This window comes from Saimiri boliviensis, chromosome 1, assembly GCF_048565385.1.
Source record: "Saimiri boliviensis isolate mSaiBol1 chromosome 1, mSaiBol1.pri, whole genome shotgun sequence".
NCBI classification, from domain to species: Eukaryota; Metazoa; Chordata; class Mammalia; order Primates; family Cebidae; genus Saimiri; species Saimiri boliviensis.
Window position 1 is genome coordinate 193,393,920 of NC_133449.1, and position 20,486 is coordinate 193,414,405.

The window sequence follows — 20,486 nt, forward strand, 5'->3', positions numbered from 1 at the left end:
CAGAAGGCAATGAAAATCCTTCCAGGGCTGGAGTTCACAGAGGCGGGTTCAGACAGAGATCTATGAAATGGTCAGAAATGCTTGAGTACTTTTTATTTTTTTAGAGACAAGGTCTGGTCTCGAACTCCTGAGCTCTGTCTCGGCCTTTCAAAGTGTTGTGATTATAGGCTTGAGCCACTGCACTTGGTCAGTTCTTAGGTAAATGTCTCACATAAATGTGTTTATTGCTTTATGCCTTCCTGTTTTTATCATTTATAATAGAAAGAACATTAGCTTTCATTTTGGCTCAGCCATTTTAGCTGGGGAAAGTCATTCAATTAGTTCATCTAACACATATTATTTATTTAAAAAGATGTGCTGACCAATGCTCTAGGCAGTAAAGCTATAATGATCGATACAAACAGACCTGGTTCATGCCTTTGTTGAGCTTACAGTCTAAGTGGAATTACAGTCTTCAACCAAAGAATCACACAAATACGTATAAGTTTATATCTGTGATAAGTGCTACAAAAAAGAATAGCAGGGTGCAGTTGGGGCTCAGAAAACAATACCCCACAATGGAGGCCTCAGCAGCAGCCTTAGAAGCAGAAGTTTTCATCTGACCTTCTGTTCTCCCGTCTCAGTCCCATTCTCCCCCAAGGCTGGCCATAGAAACTAGAATCCCTCTTCCCCAAGGTAGGTCATACAAACCAGAACCTCCTTTCCCAAAAGCCAGCCAAAAATCTAAAATGTATTCTATATAATAGAATCATTAATCAATGTGTCTCATGTAAGTAATTTTTTGGCAAAATTTTAGGAGTCCAAGGGCCTTGTCCCCCACCCCCAAGTGCTAATACAGGGGGACTGGCCTGGTCAAGAGGTACAGGGAAACTTTATCTACAGATGAGGTGGCTGAACTGACATCTGAAAAGAAAGTAGGAGTCATCCAGGCAAAGAATAAACAGGGTGACAGGAAGAGCGTTCAGGTCAGAAGGAACAGCAGGTGCAAAATCCTATAGCAGTTTTGTTAAATAAACAAATGTCAGGGGGATTAAGTTGTAGAGCGTGAGGAGACCATGTGAACTGAGGTGAGAGAGGCAGAACTATTACACCTGGCTTTGTGAACCAAGTTAAAGATTCTGATCTTGCTGGGCGGCTCATGCCTGTAATTCCAGCACTTTGGGAGGCTAAAGTGGGTGGATTATGGAATCAGGGGATCAAGACCATCCTGGCCAATATGGTGAAAACCCATCTCTTACTAAAAATACCAAAAAAAAAAAAAAAAAAAATAGCTGGGCATGGTGGCACACGCCTGTAATCTCAGCTACTTGGGAGGCTAAGGTAGGAGAATAGCTTGAATCAGGGAGTTGGAGGTTGCAGCGAGCCGAGATCATGCCACTGAACTCCACTCCACTCCAGCCTGGCAACAGAGCGAAAGTATGTCTCAAAAAAAAAAAAAAAAAAAAAAAAAGTCCTGGTCCTTCCCTGAAGAGCAGAGGAAAGCCACTCAAGTGTTATAAATTGATGGTAGCATAACCAACTTTGCATTTTGACCAGATCCTTTGGCTGCTATGTGAAAAATAAATTCAAGAAAGTCAAGGGTGGATTGCAAGAGACGAAGATTGGAGTTCAGGGACAGGTTCTTGTGTTGCTCAATGCAGAAGAATACTCACACACAATTTTGGACGAGTTGCATCCCAGGCACTTTTGAGATCCAAATTAAGATATCAAGTAGGCAGCTGCATATATAAGTCTAAAGCTGAAAAGGGAAGTCAGGGTTTACATTAAAATTTTGAGCTAGAATTTATAAATAAACTGTGAGACATGGACCAGGATGAATCTAATGAGAGTGAAGAGGAAGAATAACTAATCTCAAAGCGTCTGTTTCTTCAGCTGTAAACTAGCAATTGTAGTAGCTGTTTCATAAAATTTTTGTAGCTGAGATGTAGCAGCATTCAAAAAAATTCAGATATTTTTGTATTCATAGGGAAAAAATTAAAAATAAGCCAATCACAAAGCAATTTATAGTACGATCCTTTTTTTTATTAAAAAAAAAGTATCAGGGCCGGGCGCGGTGGCTCAAGCCTGTAATCCCAGCACTTTGGGAGGCCGAGGCGGGTGGATCATGAGGTCAAGAGATCGAGACCATCCTGGTCAACATGGTGAAACCCCGTCTCTACCAAAAATACAAAAAATTAGCTGGGCATGGTGGCACGTGCCTGTAATCCCAGCTATTCAGGAGGCTGAGGCAGGAGAATTGCCTGAACCCAGGAGGCGGAGGTTGCAGTGAGCCGAGATCGCGCCATTGCACTCCAGCCTGGGTAACAAGAGCGAAACTCTGTCTCAAAAAAAAAAAAAAAAAAAAAAGTATCTTCAGGCATAAAAAATATACTGAGCTACACTTACCACTTAGCAGTAATTATTGTCAGATTAGAGCAATTTAAATTTCTCCTTTGTGTACTTCAGTAATTTATAAATTTTTTGCAATGCACATGACTCTTTATATAGTGAAAAATACAATGTTTTGCTTTTTCAATTATATGAAAGTACTTTTCCAAGGGTTGAGCCAAAGATGATGAAATGAGCTGAAACTACAGCTTATGAGAATGGCCTGGGTTTAGCACACATGGTAGAGTGGCTTTGTTTGAAGCCTGTTTTTGTTTCCAGGTCTCTGTCATAGAGACCAAAGGGTGAGCTCTTGGGAATTGGACCAAAGAAATGTTTTGGTTTAAAGTGACCTGTCTGGAATTGCATGACACATGCGTCCTGAGAACCATTGCCTTTGCCAAACCTTTTGTATGTGATTCTCCACAAAGAATCACCACAACACACAGGCCCTTACAGTCCTGGAAAATCCATGCCCAATTGCTACACACACACACACACACACACACACACACATACACACACACACACACGTGCTGTTTTTACAACAAAGGCCAAAATCTGCTTGATTTCTCCTAATAATCTGTAAATTTGTGATAAGCTTCATCCATATTTGCACGCTTAGGGTAAGAGTGCTGGCAGGGAATATGGCTCAGAGCTCTGAGGAACATGATGTCTGTCCCCCTGCTTGAGTTCCCTGGCCTTCGGCATAAGGCAGGAACGGCCAGCATGCTGCTGCGTCAAGAATGCCTGGCTCATGGGGAGAGATGCTGTGCAGTGTGGTAGAAGGAGCTCGGAGCTCAGTTCTGAAAGTCAGGAAACCTAGATCCTGGCCCCAACTTTGCATCAGCTGAGCTGTGTGACACTGGCCAAGTCCTGTGACCTCTCTTTGTTTCAGGTTTGTTTTTTTGTTTTTTTCATCTGTAAAATAAAAAAACATTCTCCATGGAAAATCTCATGAAATGCACAGGCTGACTCTAAATGATGACCAGAGCAGAACTGTAACACATGAATTTGAATGTTTTTATACAGGTTCACAATGTCCCCCTACTAAAAATACTACCTCCCACATCACTTAAATCACCACCTTCCAGCCATCCTCCTTTCAACCACCCCACCACCACTCGCAACATAATCCCTTACTCTACTTTCTATATAACCTTATAACTATCAGAAATGATAGTCATTCCCAGAATAAAGAGTGCAAGTCTCATCTTGGCTCACCTACTAACTAAACTTAACAAAATCTCTGTGCACTTCAGCATCTACATTTATAAAATAGAGAAAGCAATAGTACTTAACTCACAGGAATGGAATAGGCTTAAAAGTGGTGAGAGGAGGGCCAGCCAAGGTGGCTCATGCTTGTAATCCCAGCACTTTGGGAGGTCAAGGTGGGTGGATCACCTGAGGTCAGGAATTTGAGACTAGCCTGGCCAACATGGTGAAATCTGTCTCTACTAAAAACACAAAGATAAGCTGCGGGTAGTGGCAGGTACCTGTAATCCCAGCTACTTGGGAGGATGAGGCAGGAGAATCACTTGATCGCAGGAGGCGGAGGCTGCAGTGAGCTGAGATTACACCATTTCACTCCAGCCTGGATGACAGTAGCAAAACTCCATCTCACACACACAAAAAAAGCGGGTGGGGGGTGGGTAAGGAGGTTTCTCAATGGAAAGGCATCATTATCAAGGATAGCAGATTATATGGTTTGGCTGTGACCCCACCCAAATCTCATCTTGAATTGTAGCTTCCATAATTCCCATGTGTCATGGGAGGGACCCTGTGGGAAGTAACTGAATCATGAGGGTGGGTTTTTCCCATGCTATTCTCATGAGAGTGAATAAGTCTCATGGGATCTGATGGCTTTATAAAAGGGAGTTCCCCTGCACAAGCTTTCTCTTGCCTGCCACCATGTAGGATGTACTTTGCTCCTCATTCACCTTCCACCATGATGGTGAAACCTTCCCAGCCATGTGGAACTGTAAGCCAATTAAACCTCTTTCCTTTATAAATTACTCAGTCTTGGATAGGTCTTTATTAGCAGCATGAGAATAGACTAATACAGCAGAATATGCCACTTCAAAATTTGCCACTTTGGTGTAAGGATTATTTTGAACCATAGGCAATTGAGAAGGAGTTACAAGAAAAGCTCTCTGTGTACCCTGGTGTGCCTAGAAGTAGGATATAAACTTGTAAAGGTGTCCGTCCTCGTCTTTCTCCTAAGAGGGATAGAAGCTAATCAGTTAATCACTGGAGAGAACTCTAAACCCTCAGTCCACGATGGGCGCGGTGGCTCATGCCTGTAATCCTAGAACTTTGGGAGGCCGAGGTGGGTGGATCACCTGAGGTCAGGAGTTCGAGACCAGCCTGGCCATCATGGCAAAATCCCATCTTTAAAAAAAAAATATATATATGTACCCTCAGTCCAGAGATGGCACCAATGAAGTCTACATGACAAACCTTACTAACAAGCTCTTATCTATTATTTGGTTCCCTACATATTTGCATTCCCACAATTAGTATTATTTTTTTGAGATGGAGTCTTGCTCTGTCGTCCAGGCTAGAGCACAGTGGCACAATCTCAGCTTACTGCAACCTCTGCCTCCCAGGTTCAAGTGATTCTCCTGCCTCACCCTCCTGAGTAGCTGGGATTACAGGTGCTCATCACCACACTGGGCTAATTTTTGTATTTTTAATAGATATGAGGTTTCACCATATTGGCTAGGCTGGTATTAAACTCCTGACCTCAAGTGATCCTCCCGCCTCAGCCTCCCAAAGTGCTGGGATTACAGGCTGAGCCACCGCACCGGCTGCGTTCCCACAATTTGCCTCCCTAGAAGTTCAAAGTCTTTCCCTTTGTCTTGTTACTGCTGTAAAATGTATTGTTCATTTGTGAAGGTGCTATATAAGTGCAAATTCTAACCACTTTTTTTTTAATATAGAGACAGGATCCCTCTATGTTGCCTAAACTGGTTTTGAGCTCTCAAGCAGTTCTTCCACCTTGGCCTCCCAAAGTGCTGGGATTACAGCCATGAGCTACGGTGCCTGGCCTCTAACCACTTTTTAACTTAATCATCACTGAGTTTTCCCATATGTACAAATGATGGCACGTGTTTGTTAATAAACTTCAGTTTCTTTTGTCAGTCCAGTGTACAGAATTGCAGCCTATGATGGGTTAAAAAAAAAAAAAAAAAGGCCAGGCACAGTGGCTCACACTGGTAAACCCAGTACTTTGGGAGGCTGAAGTAGACAGATCACTTGAGGCCATGAGTTTGAGACCAGCCTGGGCAATATGATGAAAACTTGCCTCTACTAAAAATACGAAAAGTAGCCAGGCATGGTGGCATATGCCTGCACTTTCAACTACTCAGGTGGCTGAAGTACGAGAATGGCTTGAATCCAGGAGGTGGAGGTTGCAGGGAGCCAAGATCATACCACACCCCTCCAGCCAGGGAGACAGAGTGAGACTCTACCTCAAATTTAAAAAGAAAGAAGGTCATGCCAAGTTAGAAACACACATCAGCTTTGACTTGAAGAGCCATGAATGGGCAATACACTAAATGGGCTGTGTTATATTCTAGGCCTATAAAAACTAACACTTTGCATGTCTTGTTGGCATTTTCAAGGAGCACCTTTTTTTTTTTTTTTTTTTTTTTTTTTAAGATTTGGGCATTTATCTGAATCTGTTATGAAACTATTCTTTGTGAAATTGGCTGGGATACTTTGTTTTCCTTCATAAATTTGCAAACATTCTTGATGTGTGTCTGAACTTGGCAAATAATCAATTTAAACACCAAAGTATTGAAATTCTATTTTCATAACGTAAATGTTATAATTTAAGATGGTTATAAATAGGGATGCATTCCCTGCGCACAGACCATGGACCCTATAACTGAGCCACAGATCTTGTCCATAGGATTCAGCAAGTTCTTGATCCATGATGTCTTCTGCAACCTGAACAAGCCGCTGGCCCTTACGTGCCAATTACGTTATACAACAGACATTTCAAAGGCAAAAAGTTGATCTGCAATTCTGTACCTAACAGAAATGTTAAACTTCAGCCTTCAGAAAAAAATTAGGAAAGCAGACATTTGTGACTAGACTAATTGTTATATAAGATTTTCTTTTTAAACATGATCAATATGGGGTGTCTTGGTTTCTGTTTTTGTTTTTCCAGATCAAAGAGCTCACTAAAAGTAGCCTCTTGAGAAACTTAAAAAAAAAAAAAAAAAAAGACATTTGTAAATTTGGCCTAAAACATATGTAGTTGAAAGCCCTTGACTTCTGGCCTTTGTTTTTACTCTTTTCCAAGGGAGCTTCAAAGTCAGAATCTGGTGGCTTTGGCAAAGCCCCACTTTGAAAAGTGACGAGGAGGGAAGTCAATTAAAAACAGGGTTGCAGGATGTTGCATTTCAACTAAAATGGCAGCTGATTTTTATGTATTGGAAGCTTTGAGCCATCAGCCTCAACTTCTTAATTGCAGTAAGATAATTAGCAGAAAATCATAACATCTTATCTTTCAGCAAAAGTTTTGGCTTGCAGTGATTCCTCCCCCCACCCTCTATTTTCTGACAAGCATAATTATTGGTATAAGAGATCAAAGTAGCTACTTACAGGATACAGTCAGATTATACTCTTTAAACCCTCTAGTTGTCTGTGTGCCTGGGCCAAACAACCCTTGCTGTACTGCAAATGACCCTCCCAGGCTGCATGAAAGACAGACACATCAGGGGAAGGGAGATCAGAGGGCATCCATATGCAAAATGTTTCTTTGGAGGCAGCAATTTAACATAATTGTAGGGGGAAATAGAATTTGTTTTATAAGCTGAAAACAATCAAATCAAGAAATGTCAAGAAACCTCTCCCACTTTTCACCAAGCTGACTTAAATAAAAATGGGAATTCTTAATTAGAACCTGTTACTATTACCATTTGCTTTGCTTGGATGTGACCCAAGGCCATTGAACTTGAACAGTTCTTCTTTCAATATTTTAAAGAATCCCTGCTTCCCTTTCCTATCTGATGATGGCATGCGTTCTAGCCACATGGGGTGCCCAGTATTAGGTACGGTTGGTCTCAAAAGGGTTTTTCTTTGTTCTGTGCCTAAGATTCTAAGGTTTTCTTCACTCCTTGTGATGTATGGCACTGCCATTGGCAATACATTCTACCAATCACGTCCGAGGTTTCAGACAGGCTACTTCATGCTTAGAGAGCCCTCTCTCTCAGCAGCAAGTAGGCTCCAAGCAGTGACAGACAGCCCACTGTGCATAGCTAACAAGTGCCTCACAAACTGCACTGCAATGCCTGTGGGTCTCTGAGGAGGGTCCTTGCTCTGGTAGGCATTGCCTCTGAGATCACAAGAGTTGGTGGGAACGCTCCCGGAGGGTAGGAAGGAGTGCCAGATGGCTGTGGGAGTTCTGTCCTTACCACACAGCTTCTACCCAGATGCACGTCTCTTCCCGCAAGCTCCTGAGACCTCACACTGTTACAGCCAGTCAGCAGCAACAGCGAGTCACAGAGCTCGGAAGCAGGCATGGAAATGGAGATTTCCTTGCCTCTATTCAGTAGTCAATAGCTCCCCTTTATCTTGAACCATTCAAAATGGAATGAAGAATGACAATCAATGTCATTGGAATTTCCTACATTCAGGAACCACTTTGATACTCTCTAAATTCTGGGTGCATTGTCTGGTTTCTGCTTACTTTTCAGAACTCTTTGATTTAAAATAAATCATCATCATATTCTCTCAAATAGAGCCCCTAGAATGACTTTGGGGAAGAGTTTGGAAGGCTAAGGAGAAATTCTACCTGAATCCCCCTGATATCGTGTGCCTGGTGGGATATGACTTCTTTTTTTTTTTTTTTTTTTCTGAGATGGATTCTCTCTCTGTCACAACCTCTCTGGTCCCCTCCTCCCGCTGCCTCCCAGGTTCAAGCAATTCTCCTGCTGCAGCCTTCTGAGTAGCTGGGATTACAGGCACCTCCACCACATCCTGCTAATTTTTTGTACCTTTAGTAGGGACAGCCAGACTTGTCTTGAACTCCCGAGCCAGGCTTGTCTCAAGCTCTTGACCTCAGGTGATCCACCCGCCTCGGCCTCCCAAAGTGCTGGGATTACCGGCAGGAGCCACCGCACCCAGCCCTTTACTTCTTATTCATAAAACACAAGTGCTCTGGCTGACAAGAGAAAGAGACGATTGCCAAATTCAAGAACACATTGCACTGAGAGCAGGAAAGAAATCAAACCCCAAAGGAGAAGAAAATAAAGTCTTGGACGTCCTCATAAGCAGGGGCAAACTATCATAACTAAAATACGGTCAGTAATCAAAACGAGAGACATTTCATGTCACCCAGTTACCCTTTCACGATCATTGCATGTGTTTGGATGCTGGTTCCTGGCGGCCTAAAGACAACCATATTGATTTTCCTTTAAATCTTTGTAAAATTAACTATGAAGGACACAAAGTAACATGAAAACAATTTTTTCAAAGTCTTAACATGTAAAAAACAAAAAACAAAAATTCTGGTCACAGGATGATAATAATTAGATAAAATTATGGGAATTATTTGTTCATATTACTGTTTTTGTTTAAAATAATAGTTATTGACTCCCTCAGCATTGTTATAATTTTGTTTGTTGGTACTTTTTTTTTGATGCGGAGTCTTGCTCTTCGCCCAGGCTGCAGTGCAGTAGCACGATCTCCGCTCACAGCAACCTCTGCCTCCCAGGTTCAAGCAATCTCCTGACTCAGCCTCCTCAGTAGCTGGGATTACAGGCACCTGCCACCGTGTCTGGCTAATTTTTTTGTTGTTGTTGTATTTTTAGAGATGGGGTTTCACCATCTCGGCCAGGCTGGTCTTGAACTCCTGACCTCGTGATCCACCTGCCTCTGCCTCCCAAAGTGCTGGGATTACAGGCATGAGCCACCAAGCTTGGCTTGTTGGTCCTCTTAATGGTGTCTTAAGTGTTAGCGTGTTTCTCAGTTTTTTTGTTCATTTGTCTTTTTTTTTTTTTTTTTTTTTTTGAGATGGAGTTTCACTCTTGTTACCCAGGCTGGAGTGCAATGGCGTGATCTCGGCTCACCGCAACCTCCGCCTCCTGGGTTCAGGCAATTCTCCTGCCTCAGCCTCCTGAGTAGCTGGGATTACAGGCACGCGCCACCATGCCCAGCTAATTTTTTTGTATTTTTAGTAGAGACGGGGTTTCACCATGTTGACCAGGATGGTCTGGATCTCTTGACCTCGTGATCCACCCGCCTCGGCCTCCCAAAGTGCTGGGATTACAGGCTTGAGCCACCGTGCCCGGCTGTTCATTTGTCTTGGTGTGGTTTTTGTTTGTTTGTTTGTTTTTGAGACAGAGTTTTGCTCTTGTTCCCCAGGCTGGAATGCAGTGGCACAATCTTGGCTCGCTGCAATGTCTGCCTTCCAGGTTCAAGCGATTCTCCTGCCTCAGCCTCCCAAGTAGTTGGAATTACAGGTGTCCACCACCATGCCCTGCTAGTTCTGTATTTTTTTTTTTTTTTTTGAGACGGAGTTTCGCTCTTGTTACCCAGGCTGGAGTGCAATGGCGAGATCTCGGCTCACCGCATCCTCTGCCTCCTGGGTTCAGGCAATTCTCCTGCCTCAGCCTCCCGAGTAGCTGGGATTACAGGCACGCGCCACCATGCCCAGCTAATTTTTTGTATTTTTAGTAGAGACGGGTTTTCACCATGTTGACCAGGATGGTCTCGATCTCTCGACCTCGTGATCCACCCGCCTCGGCCTCCTAAAGTGCTGGGATTACAGGCTTGAGCCACCGCGCCCGGCCTAGTTTTGTATTTTTAGTAAAGATGGAATTTTGCCATCTTGGCGAGGTTGGTCTCGAACTCTCTGACCTCAGGTGATCTCCCCACCTTGGCCTCCCAAAGGGCTGGGATTACAGGCGTGAGATGTGAACCATGAGCCCAGCCTATTTCTCAGTTTTAAGTACATATTAGTCTGTTGGACCCAGATCAGCTCCAGTCCACATTTGGGGCAGAACAACATGAAAGACAAATGCCAGATCCCAGTACTTACAGAGATATTGGAGCTTGTGTGCCCACGTCGCCCTACCTCTAATGAGGTGTCACAGTGGACACAGGGACTTGTCTGTGGGTATTTGGGGAAGAGACTATGGTAACAGAACCCACTATTACTGATGCACATCACTGTTCCTAGAGAAACCATGCTCAGGGAAGGGAACTAAGTGTTTTCCACCTTCCAGCAACCACAAACACAAGCTCAGCTGGTTAACAAAACCAATATCAAGATTGGAAGACAAGACATAATGCCTCACACATTGGGAGTTTTATGAAAGAGTGCCAATTGATTAATTGATTGCTTGCTTGATTGCTAAGGAGCTGGATAGGAGCTGCCATTCTCTTGGGTAGGCAACTAGGACAGTTGTTTGCACCCTGCTCTTTGTGGGGGGCCCCTAGGTGCTCTGACAGTATGGTTTGCTTTATTTTAAATTGGTAGATACATATATACACATATCCTCTCATACAAGGTATGGTAGGCCTCTACTGCTCAACTTGTACAGGCCTACTCTCCTGGGGACTTCATATACTTTGATGGGGCTCAGAACATGATACCCCAAAGTATGGCACCTTGGACATTTGAGAAAACAGCAGAAGCAGGAAGGTCACTCCTTCTTTTTGCCCTTCTTCCCTGGAGCAGGCCATAAAACCTAGAAAGAATTTTCTCACCTTTACCTGTGAGAGATCATTAAGACCTTTAGTCCAGAGGTGTCCTCCCTATACTCTGAAGATAGTGGCACAGAGAGAATCTGAATAAACAGGACTTGCTAACTTTCCCCCAGTTTATTACCATTAGATCATACCCTTTTGTCTAGTCATACTCCTGCATGATCGTCCAATTTCTATCAAACTTAAGCACAAACTTATACAAGTTTTTCTGTGTCTTTGGGTCTTTAGTTCTGAAGGCTATTCTGTCATATAAAACTTCTTTTTTTTTTGAGAGGGAGTCTCACTCTGTTGCCCAGGCTGGAGTGCAGTGGCACAATCACCGTTCACTGCAACCTCAGCCTCCTGGATTCAAGCAATTCTCCTGCCTGAGCCTCTCGAGTAGCTGGGATTACAGGCACCCATCATCATGGCCAGCTATTTTTTGTGTGTTTTTAGTAGAGACAGTTTCATCACGTTGGCCAGATTGGTTTTGAAGACCTGACCTCAAGTGATCCGCCCGCGTCGGCTTACAACTGCAGGTGTTAGCCATCTCGCCCGGCCTCACATAGAACTTATACTAAATAAATTTGTTACACATTTCTTTTGTTAATCTACCTTTAGTTATAGACACCTCAGCTATGCACCTAACAATGGTTGAGAAAAGAAATCTTTTCTCTACAACTCCAACAAACAGAAAATAAAGTGTTAGGCTCCAGAACACAATACCCCAAAGTATAGTACCCTTGCGTGCTGAATATTTTGACCTGGAGGAGAATGGAAGGGTCTCAGAAGCAAGGCCTTTCTGACCTGCTCCCATCCTCCTGTCTTTTACCCCTCTGTCTTCCCTCGAAATAATTTATAGAAACCAGAAGTCCTCTTCCCCAAGGCAGGTCACAGAAACTAGAACTCCTCTTCCCCAAAGCAAGCCGTAAAGTCTAGAAAGGACATTCTTTGACTTTCTCCCTTGTCCTTTGGAGAGCCTCTTGTCCAGGAGGAAATGAATGCCACACAGAGATGCCAAGAATAATCGAAACAGGGCATTGTTGGGTTTCCCCTCTCAGTCTATTACCATTAATTAGATCACACCCATTTCTCCAATCACATTGCTACAGAGCTGTTCCACCTAAGCATAAAAAAAGACAGTTTTCCCTGGGTCTTTGGCTCTTCATTTCTGAAGGCTCCACTGTTACATACAACTTTGATTAAATAGACTGGTTAAGCTTTTCTCCTGTTGACCTGTCTTTTGTTCTGTTATTGGAGTGTAAGCCATGATCCTTAAGACAGGTGAAGACACAGTAACACCTTTCCCTCCCTATGGAAGTAAATAATGTGGACCCCAAAGCATTTACCTTGCTTTTAGATTGAAAACAAATTGTCGAAAAGAAAAATATTTATCAACAAAACCCAACTTAGAGGAAAAACATAAAGCTTATCGGTGGAGATAGCTTTAATGGCAGAAATAGCTTTAAATTGCTGATTGAGAGGTGCAGTGAGTGCTTTAGTGTCTGTGTCCATTGCAGCAGATTAGATTGGTTTTAGGTAACTATTTTCTAACCTCAAACTTTTCTTTATGACATTCCTTTTCTCTTTTCTCTTTGAACTCTCTGACAGCCTACCAATTTATACTCTTGCTTTCGGCTACACCAAATTCAGTGCCAAATGGATATGTTAATTTAGAGTTTAGAGAGACCTTAGAGATCATCTAGATTACTTGCTAAATAGCTGAAGGAACTAAAGCTCAGAAAGATCAGATGACCTGCTTGCCGCAGATTGCAGTAATTGTTGGCAATTGCAGTACAACCAATTGTTGGTTGTACTGCAAATGAATCTAGTGATCTTTCACCACATCCAGGACAGTCACAACCGAGTGCCAAAAGTGACAGACAAACAGACTGGTAGTAAACACTTTCTAAAAATTAGCAATAAAAATAATAAACAGGGTAATAAAGATAATATTCATTCATAAAACATAGTTTCAAAAAAGAAGATGGAGGTTAAAAATTATTCAGATCTGTTTCTTCATTTTATTTGCACTAATGTTGACTAAGCCCATTCTATGCTAGGTACTTCACACATATTCCTTAATTTAATTCCCATACCCATTTCAAAGGTTTTTATTTTTTAATCCATAAAAATATAAAAAAGAAAAAAGGTCCATAATCTTACTAGGCAAATAAACTATGTGGACGTTTTTAAAATAAAAGTAACAAACAGACCTGGCTAGAAAACCTAAATAACAGAGAGAAGTGTAAATTAAAAGCGTAAATTTCCCCCCTCCTGCCTAACTTTCCATTCCTCTCCTTTAGTTACTGTTAACTGTTAGAATTCCTATCCCCCCTCACTATTAAGCACATATGGGGATGCATTTCTCCTGATGTAAAATTCTTTCCCTTATTACACCAAAGGAAATCTAATATACACATTGTTTTACATCTTGCTTTTATCCACTTAATATTTTTATATGTTTTTCCACATCATCACATATGCCTCTACCTACTTAAAAGTTTGTGCAATATACCATATTGCAGATGTACTCTAATTTATTTAACCACTCCCCTATTCATAGTACTAAGGCTGCTTCTAATTTTTTCTATTAGGTAAGCATTATTCATTTCATTTTACAAGTAGAGAAACCAGAGTTCAAAAAGAATAAGCAAATTAATTGCTTGACATTTCTCTGCTAAGAAGGAACCAGGGCTACCAACTAAATTCACATCTGTATGTCTTAAGTCCTTAATTTTTTCCCTTTATTCTAAATATTTACCTGGACAACCCAACGCACTGGACTTGCTAATCAGACAGTAGAGTTTTTTTGGTCGTTCCATCAACAGCTCTCAGCTAGAAATTCTTCTTCTTTTTTTTCTTCTCCTCTATTGTAGCCAAAGGATATTGTCCAAAGTCATACTGTTAGAATGACCTAAGTGGGGCCAGGAGTGTTGGCTCACGCTTGTAATCCCAGCACTTTGGGAGGTGTAGGCAGGCGGATTATGAGGTCAGGAGTTCGAGACCAGTCTGTCCAATATGGTGAAACCCCATTTCTACTAAAAAATACAAAAATTAGCTGGGTGTGGTGGTGCACGCCTATAGTCCCAGCTACTTGAGAGGCTGAGGCAGGAGAATCACTTAAACCTGGGAGGTGGTGGTTGCAGTGAGCTGAGATTGTGCCACTGCACTCCAGCCTGGGTGACAGAATAAGAGTCCGTCTCAAAAGAAGAAAAGATGGGCTAAGCGTTACATACAAGTTATTTGGGAAAGACTCCTGTCATTTTTCTGTATTAAATTAAAATTGACCCAAGTGAATAGGTGAGTTTCTCTTTTGGAAGAATGGAGAAATGTGACTTCTGCTCCTCCATCCTGGGTGAGGAAGAGCAGAGGGGTGAAAAGATCCCACATTTCCTTCCACATCTGCAGAGAATAGAGACTGGTTCTCACAGCCCCTAACTATGCAGCTATGCAGGGAAGGGATAAGAGGCCCACATGGTAATGAAGAACATGCTGGGAACTCAACTGCTTTGATGATTTCGGGCCCCAATCTCACTAATTACATGGAAAGAAGGAGGAGATAGATTCTCTTACTGTACAAGCAGGGGAAATGCCACAATAGGGCCACACAAGTTAACCCAGCCTCCAATACAGGATAATTTCACACTTTCCTGCAGGGGGTTAATGACTTTGTGTGTGTGGCTGTCCCAAAGAATGAGTCCCCTCTTCCGGAAGCCTTTAACTCCTGTCAATAAGCCTTCCGTTGCTATGCAAAGCTATTGAGCCTCCTGAATAATTCCAGGCAAGGTAAAGTGCCCTGCCTTCCGACCTTTTTGTAAAGTATTGTGCTGCTGCTTGTCCTTGCTACAACAGAATATTTCACCTTCTTCTTGTAAACAGCTACCACTTTAGAAGGCTTGTCCGGCAATCACTTACAGCAAGGCCGAAGAATGGCCAGCTGTACTGGGAGTTGCCCTAACATTCATTGGCCCTTCTGTTCGCAGACCCCTGCTAAGCTCTTAGCCCTTCCATGCAAACCGATAACACACTTGTCACAGTGTGGCCCTTGCACACCACAGAAGTCAGAGAAAATGGGGTAGGACCTCAAGGTATAAGCACTATTCAAAGTAGTACTGCCTTCCAAGACAAGGTGGGGAGGGTAACAATTCCACAGATTATAGTGGTGGAATGATATTTTAACATATACTTACCCAAATTGAATAAATCCAGGCATTATGCAACTAGACCATTAAGTGAAGGCTAAAGATTTGCTCGGTGTTACAGAAACACATCTTCTAAGAACCTAAGTGGTTTCTAACTTTCAATCAGCTTGAAAGAGTGGCTTCTCAGGCCGGGCGTGGTGGCTCAAGCCTGTAATCCCAGCACTTTGGGAGGCCGAGTCGGGTGGATCACAAGGTCAAGAGATCGAGACAATCCTGGTCAACATGGTGAAACCCCGTCTCTACTAAAAATACAAAAAATTAGCTGGGCATGGTGGCGTGTGCCTGTAATCCCAGGTACTCAGGAGGTTGAGGCAGGAGAATTGCCTGAACCCAGGAGGCGGAGATCGCGGTGAGCCAAGATCGCGCCATTGCACTCCAGCCTGGGTAACAAGAGCGAAACTCCGTCTCAAAAAAAAAAAAAAAAAAGAGTGGCTTCTCAAGTCAGTTTGGACAGTTCCTCCCTCCCTCTAGCTATAATAACTTTGCACAATGGTTTATGGTTTTATAATAGTTTCACATATGTCATTTTATTCGATACTCAAAAAAAAAAAATCCTTTGTAACAGCCCTAACTTGTATTTATTTGACATTATTTTACATTGGAAAAACACAGCTCAGGATTTGCTCAAGTAGATAATCAGAGGCCGCCCATCAGCTTTCAGATATTTGCTCACCTACTTCTCAAACCTTCGGGAAAATTACTCGTATGCTGGTGCTATAAGAAAAAAAAAGTGCTTACCTTCTTTTCCTGCTCTGGGATTAGCTCCCCACATCTAAGTACTGGAAAGAAGTGAGAAGATATTTTGCTTCAAACAGAGCTACATCCCTAAAGAGCTACAAATCCTTGTTTTATACAATCTGAGGCCCATCAGGGGTCTGAATAACACTCAAAAGCTGTTCTTGTTGAGAGCATCTACATTTGCCAAGAGCCCAAAAGTGTAGACAGCAGACAACTGAACAGTGCCAAGGAGGATGTTGAGTGGAATGAGTGAACTGCAAACCTGGGACAAATAACACATTACTTGAGTAGAAAAGCTGAGAGTTTTAAAGACATATGGTCCTTTTGTCAGATCTTTATGACTTACCCACTGGGGCTTTGTCTGTTTATATGTGCAGTTTACTCATTGTCTTTCCATTTATATTTGGTTTACGTATAGGGGGCTTAACGCCTATGTATGTGTATGGTTGGCAAATCTCCCTCTGGTGTGTCTTTTTTTATTCTTCAACCTAAAATACTTCTAAAGACCTCCCATTTTAAATTCCACACTAAAATCAGTGGCTAAATGAAAGCATCTTTTTAGTGATTGTCTGTCTCTGCTTTATGCTGGGGTTAACCCACTCCATGTTTTAAAATTGGACTTGGAAAATATGGTCCATAAAGTTGGGGAAGGAGAAGTATTCAGATGTACAGCCAGACACCTATTTCCAAAATAACACAGCAGTCTTTGCAAATGTCCCCAGATGGCCTCAGTAATCTAAATTGCAGATAAGAAAATCACTCTGGGTTATTAGAGAGGAAAGTTTTACCTTCAAGGTAAAAGGAAGATGATCTTTCAAGCTTAGAAATGCAACTAATAGATTCCATCTGCAAATTCAGCTCTCCAGAGAGGTCTTGGGAGCAGCCATCTTCCCCTGTCTAGGACCCAGTACAGTTTTAGCTGGAGGGATAATTTGGAAGGCAAAAATAAACATTAACATAGCGAAGTAGATGCTCTGAGTTCAGACATGTCTGCCCAGTACCCAAAACATTCTAAAGTAACAAAATAAAAAGAAAAAGAACAGTAGGGTGAGGTAACTTTGTCATTTAATACAAAGAATCTAGTCGTCCCTCTTTATCTTGTTACTAGCTATTCAGACTTCAACCATTTGAGAATGATTTTGATGTAGGAGGAGTTCAATCCAGTTTGTTCTCATGATAGAACTGTATTGTGCAATTTTAATTAAAATTTTAGAGTTTCACAACCTCTGAATCACTTCACTCTATTTTTCTGTTTTGTTTCGTTTTTGCAGTTCCAACATATTTTCTAGGGATGGTATGTTGATTAGTCAAAGTCATGTATATTTCTTCACATTTAGAATTTACCCTTCATGCTAACGTTACCTAACTAGACACTGTCTATGAATGAATGCTATGCATTCACTGAAAACATCACTAGGGAGTAATGAATCTTGTCTGCACAGAACAGGAAAGGTATCCCTGCTGTCTGGCCTTCAGCCTATGACTGCCCCACTCTCTTGGGGCATTCAGGAAACCACTGTGTTGAGAATGCATTCCTGGACAACAGAACTTGCATTGTTCCACGGCTTCCAGAACCGGCTTTGGGTGTTACTGCGAAATCTTCACCCTGTGTGTGCAGCTGCTGCCTTCTTCTGACAATCACTTCCATATGCCCCATTTTAGAGCTAGGAGGAAAACTACTCTGGGCTCAGTTTGGCCACACACATTGAAGAGGACCCTCTCACGCTAAAGGGGCATTAAAAAATGTTTTATGATATTTACTTAAAAGCTTGGTTTTCACAGAAGTCTTCAGTTTAGGCAAACCCTAATATTTCTGTTAAAATAATAGTATCTTAAAAGCAAAAGAGCTTTCCTGCTTTTTTGAAGAACTCAATAAGAGAACCCAGCCCTTCAGAAATAAACCTCCAGGTCCAAGGTGTATCTTCAGCAAAGCCATTGTCTGCAGCCCCTCTGTACCGGAAAAGGGAATCTGGCTTTAAGCTAGGGCAGACAATCACCATTGGAGCTACCGATTCCGGACTTTCTTAGGGATACCTAATAATGTTCTTGGAGGGCTAAAAACGGTGCACAGCAGGTTTCACAAAAACATTCACAGCCACCGAGTACCTGATGCTACAGCACATTTGTCAGGAACATTAAGGCCTCTACTCTGTTACCATCAAGGGATTTTTCTAAGGTAAATCTGATCTACTACGAAACAAAGGAGATGTAAATTAGAAAGGGTGGTAAGTAGATGGGTTTCTTTCTTGGCATCTCAGGGAAGTAAACTTCTGAATCAGATATATCCTGTTTTGTTCTGTTTCTCCATGTTCAGCTGACATCTCTAGGTGAATTTTAAATGGGAGAATATAAAATGTTGGTTTACATGCATGTACCCTATTTTAAGCAAACATAATTAATGAAAATACATGTGAACAAGAAAAATAGTGTGAATTCATTTGCAAATGAATCTTTATTGCTTTACCATCACATTTCTAAAAGTCCTGAAGGTGTGATCTTTCTTATTATATTTAAAATTCACTTGGTTAACCAAAAGTACAAAAATTTTTCCAAAGTTGGTGTCCTAAGTTAGATCTAGTTACTTCAAAAAACATGTTTACTTTGTTTTTTTGTTTGTTTTTTTGAGACAAGGTCTCACTCTGTCACTGGGGTTGGAGTGCAGTGGTGCAATTATGGCTCACTGGAGCCTTGACCTCCTGGGCTCAAGGGATCCTCCCATTTCAGCCACCTGAGTAGCTGTGACTGCAAGCATGTGCCACAATGCCCAGCTAATTTTTTTGTAGAGATGGGGGTCTTGTTCTGTTGCCCAGGCTGATCTTGAACTCTTGAGCTCAAAAGATCCTCCTGCCTTCCCTTCCAAAATGTGGGATTACAAGAGTGTGCCACCGCTCCTGCTCCACTCTCATTAATGCTGAGAAATAAAGCTAATGAATGCTTAAGCACAGAATAATATTTATATTTAAGAATAGTATCATAGTCATATGAGCTTGGACCCCTGCTCTATGCAGGGCTTTGTACTGGGCACCGTGTACTCTAGAGAGAGAAAAAGTGTGATTCACAGTCGCTTGACTTAAGATAATACTGAGTAAATGATTTTTCCCAAGATCATGAAGCAAATCAATTACAGTCTGGCTTTAAATCAAAGTCACTGTGCCACATCACCTCCCAAACACTTCTTTTTTTTTTTTTGAGATGGAGTTTCGCTCTTGTTACCCAGGCTGGAGTGCAATGGTGCGATCTCGGCTCACCGCAACCTCCGCCTCCTGGGTTCAGGCAATTCTCCTGCCTCAGCCTCCTGAGTAGCTGGGATTACAGGCACGCGCCACCGTGCCCAGCTAATTTTTTGTATTTTTAGTAGAGACGGGGTTTCACCATGTTGACCAGGATGGTCTTGATCTCTTGACCTTGTGATCCGCCTGCCTCGGCCTCCCAAAGTGCTGGGATTACAGGCTTGAGCCACCATGCCCGGCCCAAACATTTCTTGAATTTTGACATCATTCTTCTTTACTCTGGTCCTTGGTCAGCCGTTAGCCACAGCAAACCTTTTGACCTATGTGATAACCACAGGAAAAGTGAAATATGTGAAGCCTAAATGTCTGCTAAGAGATAAGTAAACATGTTGATGAAAAGGATAGATGAGCAAAAATTTAGTGAAATTATGAAATAATTTGTAAGGTCTCTTTTAAGTGAAAGGGGAATTTTTTTTTTTTTTTTTTTGAGATGGAGTCTCTCTGTCACCCAGGCTGGAGTGCAGTGGCGCCATCTCGGCTCACTGCAACCTCTGCCTCCTAGGTTCAAGGGATTCTTCTGCCTCAGCCTCCGAAGTAGCTGGGAATAAAGGTGTGTGCCACTACACCTGGCTAATTTTTTGCATTTTTAGTAGAAACAGGGTTTTGCTGTGTTAGCCAGGATGGTCTTGATCTCCTGACCTCATGACCCACCTGCCTCGGCCTCCCAAAGTGCTGGAATTACAGGCGAGAGCCACCATGCCCAGCCAAAGGGGGAATTTTAAAGTAATGATATATCTTCAATGGAACCCAGTCATTTGCTATTTCTTGACATGTTTACAAAGATCAGTTTGTTCCCTAAAACTAGACTGATTTTTAGGTCAAACTTAATATGCCCTATGATTTTGCTTAAGATATTACTTTCCTAAGTCTATTGGGCAACTAAATACAGAAAGATATGATTTAGGACTAAGGTTTTTGTTGTTGTTGTTGTTGTTGTTTTTGTTGTTGTTCACCTCTAAGTCATAACCCAAAACCAAAGAACTTAGTGGCCTGTGATTTTAGGTCAGCTACTAAGGAGAGTCAGCAAGCCCCAACGTCTAATGAACCTGAACTTCTATTTGAGGGGAAAAATGAAACAAAGACAATCCTAGGTTTGTCATCTTCCTAAGTCGCATCCCATTTAGAGGCTCTCTCATGCCATGATGTCAAATGTCATTAAGTTTGACATACATAATTGCATTAAGCT